The 12,253-nt window shown below is 39.2% G+C and overlaps 1 protein-coding gene and 2 long non-coding RNA genes across 15 annotated transcripts in view; 2 read left to right on the forward strand and 1 right to left on the reverse strand.

Annotated features, from left to right (window-relative positions):
• LOC108025560 (uncharacterized) overlaps positions 1-12,253 on the reverse strand; it is a 251,521-nt gene that overhangs the window by 97,981 nt on the left and 141,287 nt on the right. The window lies entirely within an intron of this gene.
• Positions 4-12,253, forward strand: part of LOC127011608 (uncharacterized) — a 147,965-nt gene continuing 135,715 nt past the window's right edge. The window contains exons 1-2 of the long non-coding RNA XR_007764743.1: positions 4-1,008; positions 1,065-1,118. This is a non-coding gene — a long non-coding RNA (uncharacterized LOC127011608). The remainder of the gene's footprint in view (positions 1,009-1,064; positions 1,119-12,253) is intronic.
• On the forward strand, positions 8,224-9,751 carry LOC127011605 (uncharacterized). The gene is made up of 2 exons (XR_007764738.1): positions 8,224-8,622; positions 8,681-9,751. It is a non-coding gene; the product is annotated as an uncharacterized LOC127011605 (long non-coding RNA).

The following is a 12,253-nucleotide window of genomic DNA, read 5'->3' on the forward strand; positions in this document are numbered from 1 at the left end:
AACATAAAAGTGTCTCAGAAAAAAAGATTTCTGTATAAAGCAAACCGAAATGATCTGTGTTTAAGCATGGCACTTTGAGAGAAAACGTTGTTTTTAATATTAATTAAAGTTATTGTTCATTTGCACAATAAATCACGACGTCCAGTTGAAGAAAATATCAATCATTCGGAAAAAGTCCGAAGACGCTTACAAAGTAATGACTGATACAATAGCGAACTCCAAATGCCCCAAAATTCCATTTTTATACCCTTTCGCGCACCGAAAATGTGTGAAGGCAGAAAGGAGAGCCAAATTTGAAAAGATCCCCTTAGGTGAAGTTTAGCAATGCCGCAGGGTACAGCCATCTTCTCGAGTCATAGTTCTCGTTCATTCTCGTTTTAAACTTTGAATGAAACGCACGCAATACTGCTGCAGGAGAAATAGTGAATGGAAAATTACAACCCACGAGGTTTTAACTTTCTGTAATTTTGTCTATATCGATCAAGTGTACATTAGCAAGAGAATCAAGTTAGTTTTACATCCAACTACTGGTAAATATAAATGCACGAATTTAACAGCAAAGGAAGTGTGAAAAAAGTGGCGTGTAGTTTTGTTGTATTTCTTCAATAGGGAAAAGAACGGGATCGGTCGGAGCCGGCCGGCAACAACATCGCCAGCGCGGCGTGGACCCGCCGTGCGCCAATTATTTCGGAAACCGATCGGCGTAGACGAGAGCTTTGTGTATAGATTCGATCCAACCTGCCACGGCAGGGTCACCACCTGCGGCCACGTGACACGCAAGGTGCCCCTACGATCAGCAGAGACGCGAACATTCTGGAAGGTGATCGAGGCTACAGTTTGCATGCGAACTGGACAAGTCTCTGGCTCGGCAGCCCTGCAAACGCATGCCACGTGCTGTGTAAGAAAAGAATCCATTTCGAGCAAAAGGAACCAACCTAGATGATGACCGCAACTAGAACATAACGTTACCAACATTTATTCTCTGTATGTTCTGACTTGAATACCCGTGTAAGCTACACAAGAAATATATCGTCAGAAATTATTTATTAACCTTGCCTTGAAAGCACCCTTTTACAGCGTCTTCGATGGGCCCTGAACCTGCTTCGCCGGAGTTTTGCGTAAGTGAAATTTTTACACCACTATATTAATTTTCTGACAATTGTATTATATTAATGGTATTATAATTGTGGGTGCGATTTTAACGGAGAGTTATAGGGTCAGATCAGACTTTACTGGTATTGTTTTTAATTGAAAGTTGATTTTTTAGACAAGAAAGAATGTAAGTTGTAATGCAATCACGATTATATTTTCTGATATTTTTTGTGTTGAGTAAAGTATATCGTTTAACCATGATTGTATTGATTTGTATCAAGAGATCGTGATTGATCTGACTATGCCGCTGTTATATGAACTAAAAATTGTGAATAATGAATAAACGTTGAACAAGGGATAACCGCCACCAATTTCTCACGAGTTATCATGGTAGGGAGGGACAGACTGAGGAGGCAATATCATCTAGCCCCCCTAACACCTAATGTTTTCTGATTCGCTTTTGCCTTCAACATCCGTCCGCATTTAGTAAGTTTGTTACACCCCCCTTATGTTGTGCATTTTAAATTACCGTTTAGTGCACTAAAAACTTGTGCGTGTTATAGAGAAGATAAGGAAGATCCCACGACAAATCAGACGAGCTTAGCACCGAGCAATGCTAGAAGTGCACGAACCCGAGTCTTCCTATACACTAGGTTTCCCTCTACCTAACGAACGCAGGTCTGGAAACCCTCAAGGGCACCTATAGACCCTAACTGTCTGCTACAATCTAGCCATGTCCGTCTGTCCGTCCGTTTCTATGCAAAGTTATCGTGCTGAAACTTTCCCAAAAGTTTTCTTTCTATATCTTATAGCTCCCAAAGGAACTATCGGGGAAAAAATTAAAAATAAATTATATAATTTTTTAACATATAACCTCCTACGCTTGGAAAAAACATTTTTTAATTGGTTTTTAATTTCGAACTAAATTTTATCAAACTATGAAAAAAATTATATCGTTGGTGTCTTTTAACATATAATCTTCTAAGCTTGGAAATAATTTTTTTTTAATTTGTTCTGAATTTTGAATTATATTTGATCAAAATCGGACGACTATATCATATAACTGTCATAGGAACGATCGAAAAATTGGTGGGAAAATAATTTGAAACAAATTATAGACTTGGGGCTTTTTGAAAAATTATATTATAATATTGGGAATATAACGTTTTATATTTTTAAGAGTTTCGAATTCAATAATAATTAAATAAATGTCGAATGAGTTAAGAAAAGTATGGTATCATACAAACGGCATTTAAATTATCTTTCCAATGATGCCAAAAGTTAAACGAAGCAAGTCCAAGTTTCGAGTTTACTTCACTTTTCTTTTGTGAAAATACTTTTAACCACCCTTGTATAGTTACTAAATTCTCAACTAAATCATTTTCTTGTCAAATATGTATTATCTACGTCTTCTATAAATATTTGCGTAAAAAAAAATTGTATGTAAATTATTTGTACCTTGTTATAAATATGGTAAAATATACTCTATTGATATAGTTACAAAATTCTCAACTGAATCATAATCTTGTCAATTAGTAGGTCTAATGCGTCTTTTGTCAAAACGAATATTTTACTATTATCCGCACACACAAAACCTACCTCTTCCCTATCCCCAAACATTTATATCACTCCGAGTTCGACTGAGGTGTCACTCGTACCGTGCCGAGAGTCATTCTGGCTGGGAACCCCAGTCAGTAACGATCGCCTGTTCTACACCGAATCCCTGTCCGGGTGGACTTGTCCCTTCTCCGCAGCTCAAGCTAAACTATGAAAAATTCAAAGTCGATTTACACAAATACAAAACAACGCCAGATACTCCTAAAAAGTTAACACTTTTACTGACATCTGCAGTGAAGCCATATAAAATAATTGCCCAAGCAAAACAGTCAAAACAAAGCACAAACCGCCCTGGTAAAATACAACCCTGTGAAATCTTTAAAGCGAATCCAAAACTTACTTTAATAGACCTAAGTACAACAAGAGCGAAGCTTTCTGGAACATATACTATACTTAACTTCCTATCGAGAAGAGAATGGGCTAATTTCTGCAGTACCATAGAATCCACTACGGAGGCATCCAGACTCAGAAGAATCTTAACAAAATTTCCGTCAGCCGTTGGTTACCTTAAAAACAATGCTGACACCTAAGTCCTAAGGGCCAAGGGAGAGGCGTTCGATGTTCAGGCATCACTTTTGCCGGCAAAAACTACGTTGTATTCCAATCGTGGGATCTTGGTAAGCCTCTCTCCTCTCCAACATAACAAGAATAAATATTTAAAGTGCCTGGAAAAAAAATATTTTTGTGTAAAAGTCGTCAGTCGTCATTCCACACCGCCCCACAAGCTTAGCTGTCGCTTGATCACAATATAATCGGGCTGGGTTTCGGTCATATTCCCTCCCCATCACACATTCGTGTGCCAATGGATCGTCGCGGGCCTCTATTGTCAAGGTTGTCCGTCGAAAGTTATGTCAATACTCTTGACCTACTCCGCTTTTTGCATCAGCACACCCCCATTGTTAAAGTTATAGTTGACAATGTTTTCGATTTCCTTTTCAGCTTATAAGTTTATTGGATAATTATGTATGTCGGCCTGTGCCGTGTATAAGTATGTATAAGAATGTTTTATTCGTGCAGATATTTATATATGTATGGAAAGGAACCGGGTTCGGACAAACTTAACCACACTTTAAGTCCTATGCAATGAGATCTCGACGCTTCGGATCCCGGGATTTGCAAAATATTATATTGGATAAATATATAAATATAAGTGAACTAAAAGACTACCGCCCTTAAGAATACCAACTTTTTTAAACATAAAATATGTATATGCATGAGGAACGCGTCGTCCGTAACGCTTGTAGCGAGACTCATATCCGCTTATTGTTTATTAGGATCCGCACTATTGATTCACTTGATTTAAATGTATTTCAATGCATTTTTGAATACTTCCAATGTTTTTTATTTTTACTTGTTTTGGTTGTATTAAATAAGGCTATTTGCTTATGCGTAAGTTCAATTAAGCTTCGATTGATTCGATGGACACATTTACATTGCACCACTACTTTATCGGTAGTTATTATGCTGTTGGTCACCAAGCCGAACAATGGTACAGCCGAACAATCTTCGGAAGCATGAGGATTTCGAGTACTGCGGCCACAAGCATCCCAGTATGTTGAGTGCCGTACTTGTGGTTGATCTTCCCTCCTTCTTGGATTATAATGGCGGCGATGGTCCGACACATGAAAATCTTCTGAGCTATTGATGTCCTCCTCAAGGGCTGCTGGATCCTGGTGGATGATCCTGGAGGAGAGGACTCCATGGACGACTGCCCCTAGAAAGGTCACCTTTCCTCGGAACCGGTGGCTTCCGTCAGCAAGACACCAGAATCCATTCTCCAACTTTTCTAATCGTCTAAGGTCTTTTATACCTCAGTAGATGGGATAAACTAGGCCAGTTTGGATCGGATGAACTAGGTGTTCCCACCTAGGGTTACTATCTCTCGGTATCCGATATATTTCGCGTCAACGGCCAGCTGTTGCACTTTGACAGCTAAGTTGCCGAATTGCACTTTCTTTTGGCGTTATAAGCCTGAGTGTGGTTAGTCAAATTAACCCCTCCCTCCGACTTAAGATTCCTCGTTGAACCTTTCCAAATGGAGGGCGTACGTAGCAAAACCTTTAAACTCTTGCGAGACACCCAAATTTTGAAAGACCTCTACATAGATGAGAACCTTGCCACCAGAGGATCGTCAATATCTCAAACACTGACCACATCAAGTGGGCTGTAAACTCTTTAATAACCCTGGCCCAGAAGGTTTATTCCCGGCCCAATACAATGGCAACCAAACTAAACGAACTAACCTAAACCTCCCCTGGCTGACGGCCTTCTTTCACAGCTGCTGGTTAAGTAACCACACTCCATCCAGGTGGCTGTATGTTAAAGTAATATTTATACTGAAGCCGACAAACTCTCCCAAATCATCCTTCTTGTTGTAGACCCGCGAAAGACTAACTAACACCAATATCAGGCTAATTACCATCTCAAACCTACTCTCATAAAGTTAAATCAGCAGATACCGCCCTCCACTCTTTAGTATCTTGTGGAGAAAGGGTTTTCCGCTGCAAGGAATTCTCTCTGGCAGCACCTTTACTGGTGTTCTGACTAAACTGGGCATTGAACGGCCTTTAGTAGGACTCATACCCTCTATGCCCACCAGCAGAGTATTATACTCCAGTAAGAGGGTTTACTTTAACCTCTTCTAAGGATTATCTCGATCAACGCGGACAATAAAGTGATAGCCTACTCGGACGACGTGGTTATCTACTGCAAGGTAAATTTCTTTCAATCTGATAAGGACTGCCCCATCCACCCTCTCTTGGTGGGCAGCGGAATGTGGGCTGAGACTTGTAAAAAGCTATGGGCGAAAAGTTGGAATAGTCAGCCCATCAGGTCAGTTCATCTCTAAAGAAACATCGTGTGGTGTCCTTCTCTAGAAAAGAATTATGATCTGAGGACTCATCACAAGATTCAAAGAAGCACAGAGGTCTGCATCAGTAATGCGCCCCGCACAACCGCCCTTGAAACATTGAACACTATCCTCGACCTTCAACCCCTGGACTCCCTGGAGAGCGCTGAGGCTCCGCGAAGCAGCGGCATGGTCAATGGGTCCCTCCAGTATATAATCCATAGTACAAATAACAAAAAGTATAAGTATATGTATAAGTAAAAAAATGTATATGATTTTCATACCCACCCTGGGAAAACCTGCCGCACCAATTCGAAAACGCCGTCAAGCATAGCTCCCAAAGAGCTAAGGAAGTTTTCTTTCCCAAACTGGACATTAAAGTCTCATTTCGCCTACCAGATCAATATAGCGTGTTTCAAGTGAAACAACATCACTGCACTGGATATTACACCTTTTCGGGCAGTCCTATAGAACTAACTCAGCAACTATAACTCAGAAACCCATTATCTGAGAATGAAACTCCATCTGGTGCCTGGACATCGTAATATGGAGAGCAAGTGCATAGCATACGAGCCAGCAAGATAAGGGATAACCTCTGATATCCTTCGCGATAAGGTTGCTATACCCATGACTACCTGTAAGCTCCTCCTCAGGCAGGCAACAACCGATGGTACAGAACCTCATCATGCCACATTTTCAGACTGAAGGGGCCAAATTACAACACGAAAAAAAATTATCGGACAACGCACAAAGCAGAGAAGACTTTACCACTCTCTTAAATGCCCTCACGGGTCATTGTCTTTAAGGGACTCACGCGCGTAGGCTGACCCTCAGTAGCTGCAAGAAAATAGACGAAGGGAAGAGCATTGACCACTTCCTATGTTTCTGCTCAGCGCATAACCTCAAACGTCTTCAAATCCTAGTGAGCTACAATGCCTACTTAACCTATCCTAGCAATTATCGCATAGTTCCGGACGATTTTTTTGCGGTTTCTAATGTAAAGAATCTAAATTTTGTGAGTGGAGTTATAACTCCACACAAATCCTAGCAGCGAATTCGAGTAGTAACGGCGCGGTGAAGAGCGGTTCGAGCAGAAGAGATTTTATAGATCAAGATTGGAGAAAAAGAAAGCTTAAAGACCATGTTAGAAAACAACAGAATTTGAAGACCATGTGTGGAGAAGATGAGAGTAAGGAGACCAATTATCAAGAATGAGATTGGTTGGAGACCAAGGATGTAGAAAGAGGGAGTGGAAACTTGGTGGGCAGAGCGAGAGTTCCGTATGCATAAGGGAATAACGGAAGTAAATCGAACTTTGGACTCTGCTGTGAACTTTGGATCGGGAAAGGAAGTGCTACGGGAACTAGCGGGACGGAAGCATTAGGGAAAAAATGGGAAATAACGGCTGTCGGGGGCCCTATACAAAGCCACAGTCGCTGGCAGCTGGATCATCAGTTGATCACGAGGGGTCAAACCGTAAAAAGCCGTGGGAGCCTACAAGGAGCAAGACCGCTACGTCCAGACGTTGGGGATTGGGATATTAGGAATCTCCGAATTGAGACGCAAGTAGCTGAGAGCCCGAGGGCATCACACGGCTAGGTCATGGCGATCTGTTTAAGCCTGTCAACGAAATCCTGGCGTTACGCCTGGAGAGTCTGTCAGAGTTTGAGCACTAAAGGCCGAGAAGAAAACGTGAGCTCAGGGAGAAGCTGGACTAAACCTAGTGTACTTTGCTCCAAGCACTGCAGGTCGTGGCGCGATAAGACAGAAGCGGTCGATCAGTGTGCTCTCGAGGGGAGTTTTCCTGTAGAGCCTATAGTTTCGACTCGTTAAGTCCCCGAACGTCGTATTCGAACCCCGAGGATAACGAGCCAGAAAGTAGAGCGGTCGATCGGTACGTTCTCGAGTGGAGTTGTCCAGGAAAGCATTTGTTTTCGACTTGCGATGTCACGGATCGACATATGCGTGTGGACAGAGCAAGGTACTGGCGCTTGTGTGTTAAAAGGAGTAATCCTAGAGAGCGCGGCATTGTGTTCACCCTAGTCTGAGAACGGTGACGCTGATGACAAGGCCATCATGCCGTCTGTATTATTTCACCCGCAATAAACCCACTACGAACCCGGGAATTCTGCGTTTTCTCACTGAGACGTTTGGTGGGACGAACACACAATCTACAGAGCTAGCTGCACGAGTATAGTACCGAGCAGACCATAATAATAGGTTTGTGACAATTTTTCGAGTAAAATTTTCATATCACCTCTGTGTAAAATATTAATTATATCAATAAAACCTTCATAATGTTGTTGGATTGCTTAAAAAATAATAAAATCATATGTATTTATTTATTTTACTTTATTAAAAATTGAAAAATTTTTTTTTTAATAACGGTAGAGTTTAGAGTTTTGTATGGTCCCAACATTTTTTTTTTTTGGCTACTTTCCTTAATTCTTTTATTTATTGATTGTGTGTTTCAAAACTTTTCCCACAAAATGATATAGAATAAACTAAATTCGTCAGAAAGTATGTAACGGGCCCCATCAAATATAAATGTCCGTCTATCTGACCGTCCTTATGAACGCAGAGGTCTTAAAAACTTAAAAGCTAGGATGTTGGGATTTCGCACGTAGATTCTTGAGCTTCTTGCGCAGCGCACGTTTTCAGGAGGATGTTATCAAACTCTTAAGACGACAAACAACCATAGCTTTTGAAACAGTTGTAACAGCGCCTGAAGCGTTGGTACAAGCACATATATATATACTCAGCCTGAAAGCAGGCTCTATACATACATAGCTTTTGCGTTGCCAAATTAGTGGACCTCAGCTGCAGGTGCAATAGAACAGCTGACATGCATCAGCTGCAACAGAGTCGCAATGCAAAGCTCGGTTTTAGCACCGCGGCCAACTTTGCAGACCCGTATCCGAATTCCGGACACGTTCTTTTCTTAAAAGGTTTTCAAAGCGTTAACACGCGTTTAGTTCGAGTGCGGCTCAATAAGCCACAAAAATATACATACAAGTGTTCTGGAAAATCAAGTTGCATATCATTTTGTGTTGGCGGCTGCCTAGGTAAGCCGAAATATGATAGTTGGGCCTAAGCACGTTTCTGACAGCGCTCGTTACTTAGGTGTTCTTGAATCCTATTGGATTACATAGCCGCATTGGCCACCCGCGGCTGCAGCTAGAGCTGAGTTGCGCGGGCATCGAGGGACTCGCACGACAAACACCTGAAGATCGACGGGTTCCCACAGTGTCCCCAGGAGCACCCCCTGGCAGCCGCGCTTGGAGTCGCGCGGTGTCCCACCGCGTCCCCAGGAGCACCCCAGTAGTCAACCAGGGACCAGCAAGTCTCATCGCCAGCCAGAGCATGTGCCCATGGAAAATTACTCGACGGGGTTAGGGAGAGCCACAAAATCTGAGTTTAGGCTATCGCCGATACACTGGGAAAAATTAGTGAACACACGCGCTACGACAATTAACTGATTACTTCGCGACTTTTGTTAAACATTCTAAGGCATGTGATTCGCCCAGTGAAGAATTTTCTTTTACATTTACCCCATCCCGGATGAGTGCTAGATCGAGAGAAAAGATTGAAATTGAATTAATTTAAATATTAAATAAAATTTTTTTTTTTAACAGAAAATGTAGACGTAGGTAAAACTGAATAAGAATATAAGAAAAAGATACAATTATGTAACGGTTCGGTTTTAGGAATTTTAAATCGAGAAAGTAACTGGTTGGCTAATATATATGAATGCTCTGTCTTTATGTAACCCTTTGCGAACCAGACTCGCTGTTCTATTACAAATACCCCTCGGGAGATCGATCTTTCGTCGTGAAGAGTACACAAAGTGAGTTATTAAAACACAATTTTTATTCTTGGGTAAATTTATACTTGGCATTCACATTTATTGATTAATAAATTGGCCAGATAAAAGCGAATTAAATTGAAGGTTTAAAATAAACATTGGTAAAACATGTTTTGTCCTAAAACCGAATGCGATTCAATAATAGAAGAACGGTAAAATTAAGAATATAAATAAATAATAATATTAGGAAAAAAATGAAATTAAACCGCGAATACACTGCGAAAAATAAGAACATCATTTAGAACCAAATTATAACAAAAAAATATTTCTTTTGTACAGTAAGAACATTTAAAAATTAAAGTAAAATTGAATGAATGAATTGAATGAAATTTATCGATATTTTATTACTGTTAAGCCTTTTATTAAAATTTATGAATACATTACACTATGCGTAGTCAGTTATTATATCCGTCTGTGGCGATGAATTATTTTGCTTAAGTCTTTGCCCAGTCAAAAGGGGAAGCTGCCTGCACTGCCAATACAAATATAGAATTTAATTTGGATAATTAAAAAATTAATTTAAACAAAGCCATGGAGTAATTCTTTCGCTGGAACTCTGCAGATTAGGATGCGGTCGTAAGGGTATCCAAAGGGATCACGCGAATTAAAAATTGGATCCAGTGATCTTAGGTAGGGCGGGCCACAGGCGTAACAACATCCGCATTTCAATTATCTCGATAATCAATATTTTGCAAAGTCATTCGAGGTTGCACACCACATGCAGCATATCAGCTGTTTTCACTAATGCGCCACCAATCGGCTAGGGGTGACGCCAATTTGCGCAATTCGTCTATAATTTTTAAAAAACTTTATTTTATTTTCAGTAAAATTATATTTATACTCACGACTCTGTCCTTCCTTCAGGCTGTGTGATCTTATTTATTAATGTCGATGGATACATTTTTTTGTTTGCTAGTGTTTGCTAGGTAAACGTTTCCGATCCCATAAAGTATATATATTCTTGATCAGCGTCACTAGACGATGCGATCTAGCCATGTTCGTCTGCCCGTCCGTCTGTCTGTCCGTTTCTAGGCAAACTAGTCTCTCAGTTTTGAAGCTATTGGGCTGAAACTTTCCCAAAAGTCTTCTTTCTATTGCATGTAGTATATATGTCGGAAGAAGCCGGATCGGACAACTATATTTTATAGCTCCCATAGGAACTATCGAGGAAAAAGTGGTAAAATAATATTAAAAAATTATATCTACGGTGTTTTTTAACATATACCCATCTAAGCTTGGAAATACCACTTTATATTTGCTGTAGAATTTCGAATTAAATTTTATCAAAATCGGAAGACTATCATATAGCTGTCATAGGAACAATCGGGAAACAAGTGGGAAAATAATATGAAAAAATTATTCACCAAAGTTGATTATTTCTTATAACTGCAAGGATATACAAACTTCGGCTTGCCGAAGTTAACTTTCTTATTTCTTTCGACTTCTTTCGAATTGGCTTATTTTGGTTTGGTTCGTTTTGTAGTCGAATTTTACTTCTTTATGTTTGTGAATTAGATCTTCAGTTCACGATTCAATTAACTTAATAATTTTTATATTGACTATTTCATTAATTATTTTCCATTAAACATTTAACATGATCACGGTAACTTGGTTATGTGTCGTTGGTGGATAGTTTTATTTTACCACTCAATATTTTTCATAAAAATTTAATTTTCGGAACTTTTGATGACACATCCTCACGTTGGGCTTACAATAATTTTTTAATTAGTCGTTTTTTTAAATAAAAGACTTTCTTTTAATATTAATTTCTAGATGATTTACCTTTATTCATTATCTCATCATTATATCAAGACACTTTTACTTTTTAATATTAGGTATGACCGCTCACGTCTTCAATCTGAAAAAGACCAACTTCTAACTTTTAAAATTTTATCCACTGAATCTTGGCCTGAAGCTTTTCTGTCTCAAGCTTTTATAACTTTAATTTTTTATTTAAATAAAAACTTACGCTGAACTGTCGCACCTCGCTGATACAATTTTATTGAAGATTGGAATAAGATATGATCTGAATTTAGAACGCAATGAGTTAAGGTGTAGAACGTAATCTTGAATTTACTTCACGATTGGTTATTTTTCTTACTAGGACAGCCAAGCGCGGCTCTCATTGAAAATGGCAAACGCACTAAGCAAAAGCAAAGACAATGTCGCTAAGGGCACAGTTAATATAGCTAAGATTGAACTAAAAAATTTGTTTATTTATCCCAGAAGTCGAAAGTTATTACTGGTTGGATAACGTACATTTTTTATGAAATAAATAAATATGTTATACTCGTATATTCCACAATTAATACTTTAATTTTTCAAGAGGCTTTCCCAAAAATGTTGTATACCGAAAAAGATCTTATTAAATATAAATTAATTTTATATAAAAAAAATACAAGCTTGTTGCTATGACTTATTTAAATTATTGCACAGGTTGCAAACGAAAACTATTTCTCGGTATTAGCCCTTTTTTCACCTGACTTCCATTAAGTCTAAAAAATTCCATTTTATCAAATGCTTACATATAAATGATTACATACAAACGATTACATATTAATGAAAATATAGGGAGCATTTGATATGCATATGTGGACGACATTCTATTTTTAAGCAAAAATAATTGTAACGTGTAGGTAATCGGTTATCTGAATTACAAAAATATACAAGGGAGAGTGTGTGAGAAGAAAAGAAACTGATAACGATGAGACAATCGGCTATGCGAGAGGCAATCTACGTTTTAGCTAACTTCGCAAAATCATTGGACAGACTAAGAAATTTTAACGCGGGGGTAGTCGATAACCTGAACGCAACCAGGAATTACAGTTTTG

This window comes from Drosophila biarmipes, chromosome 3R (assembly GCF_025231255.1).
Source record: "Drosophila biarmipes strain raj3 chromosome 3R, RU_DBia_V1.1, whole genome shotgun sequence".
NCBI lineage: Eukaryota > Metazoa > Arthropoda > Insecta > Diptera > Drosophilidae > Drosophila > Drosophila biarmipes.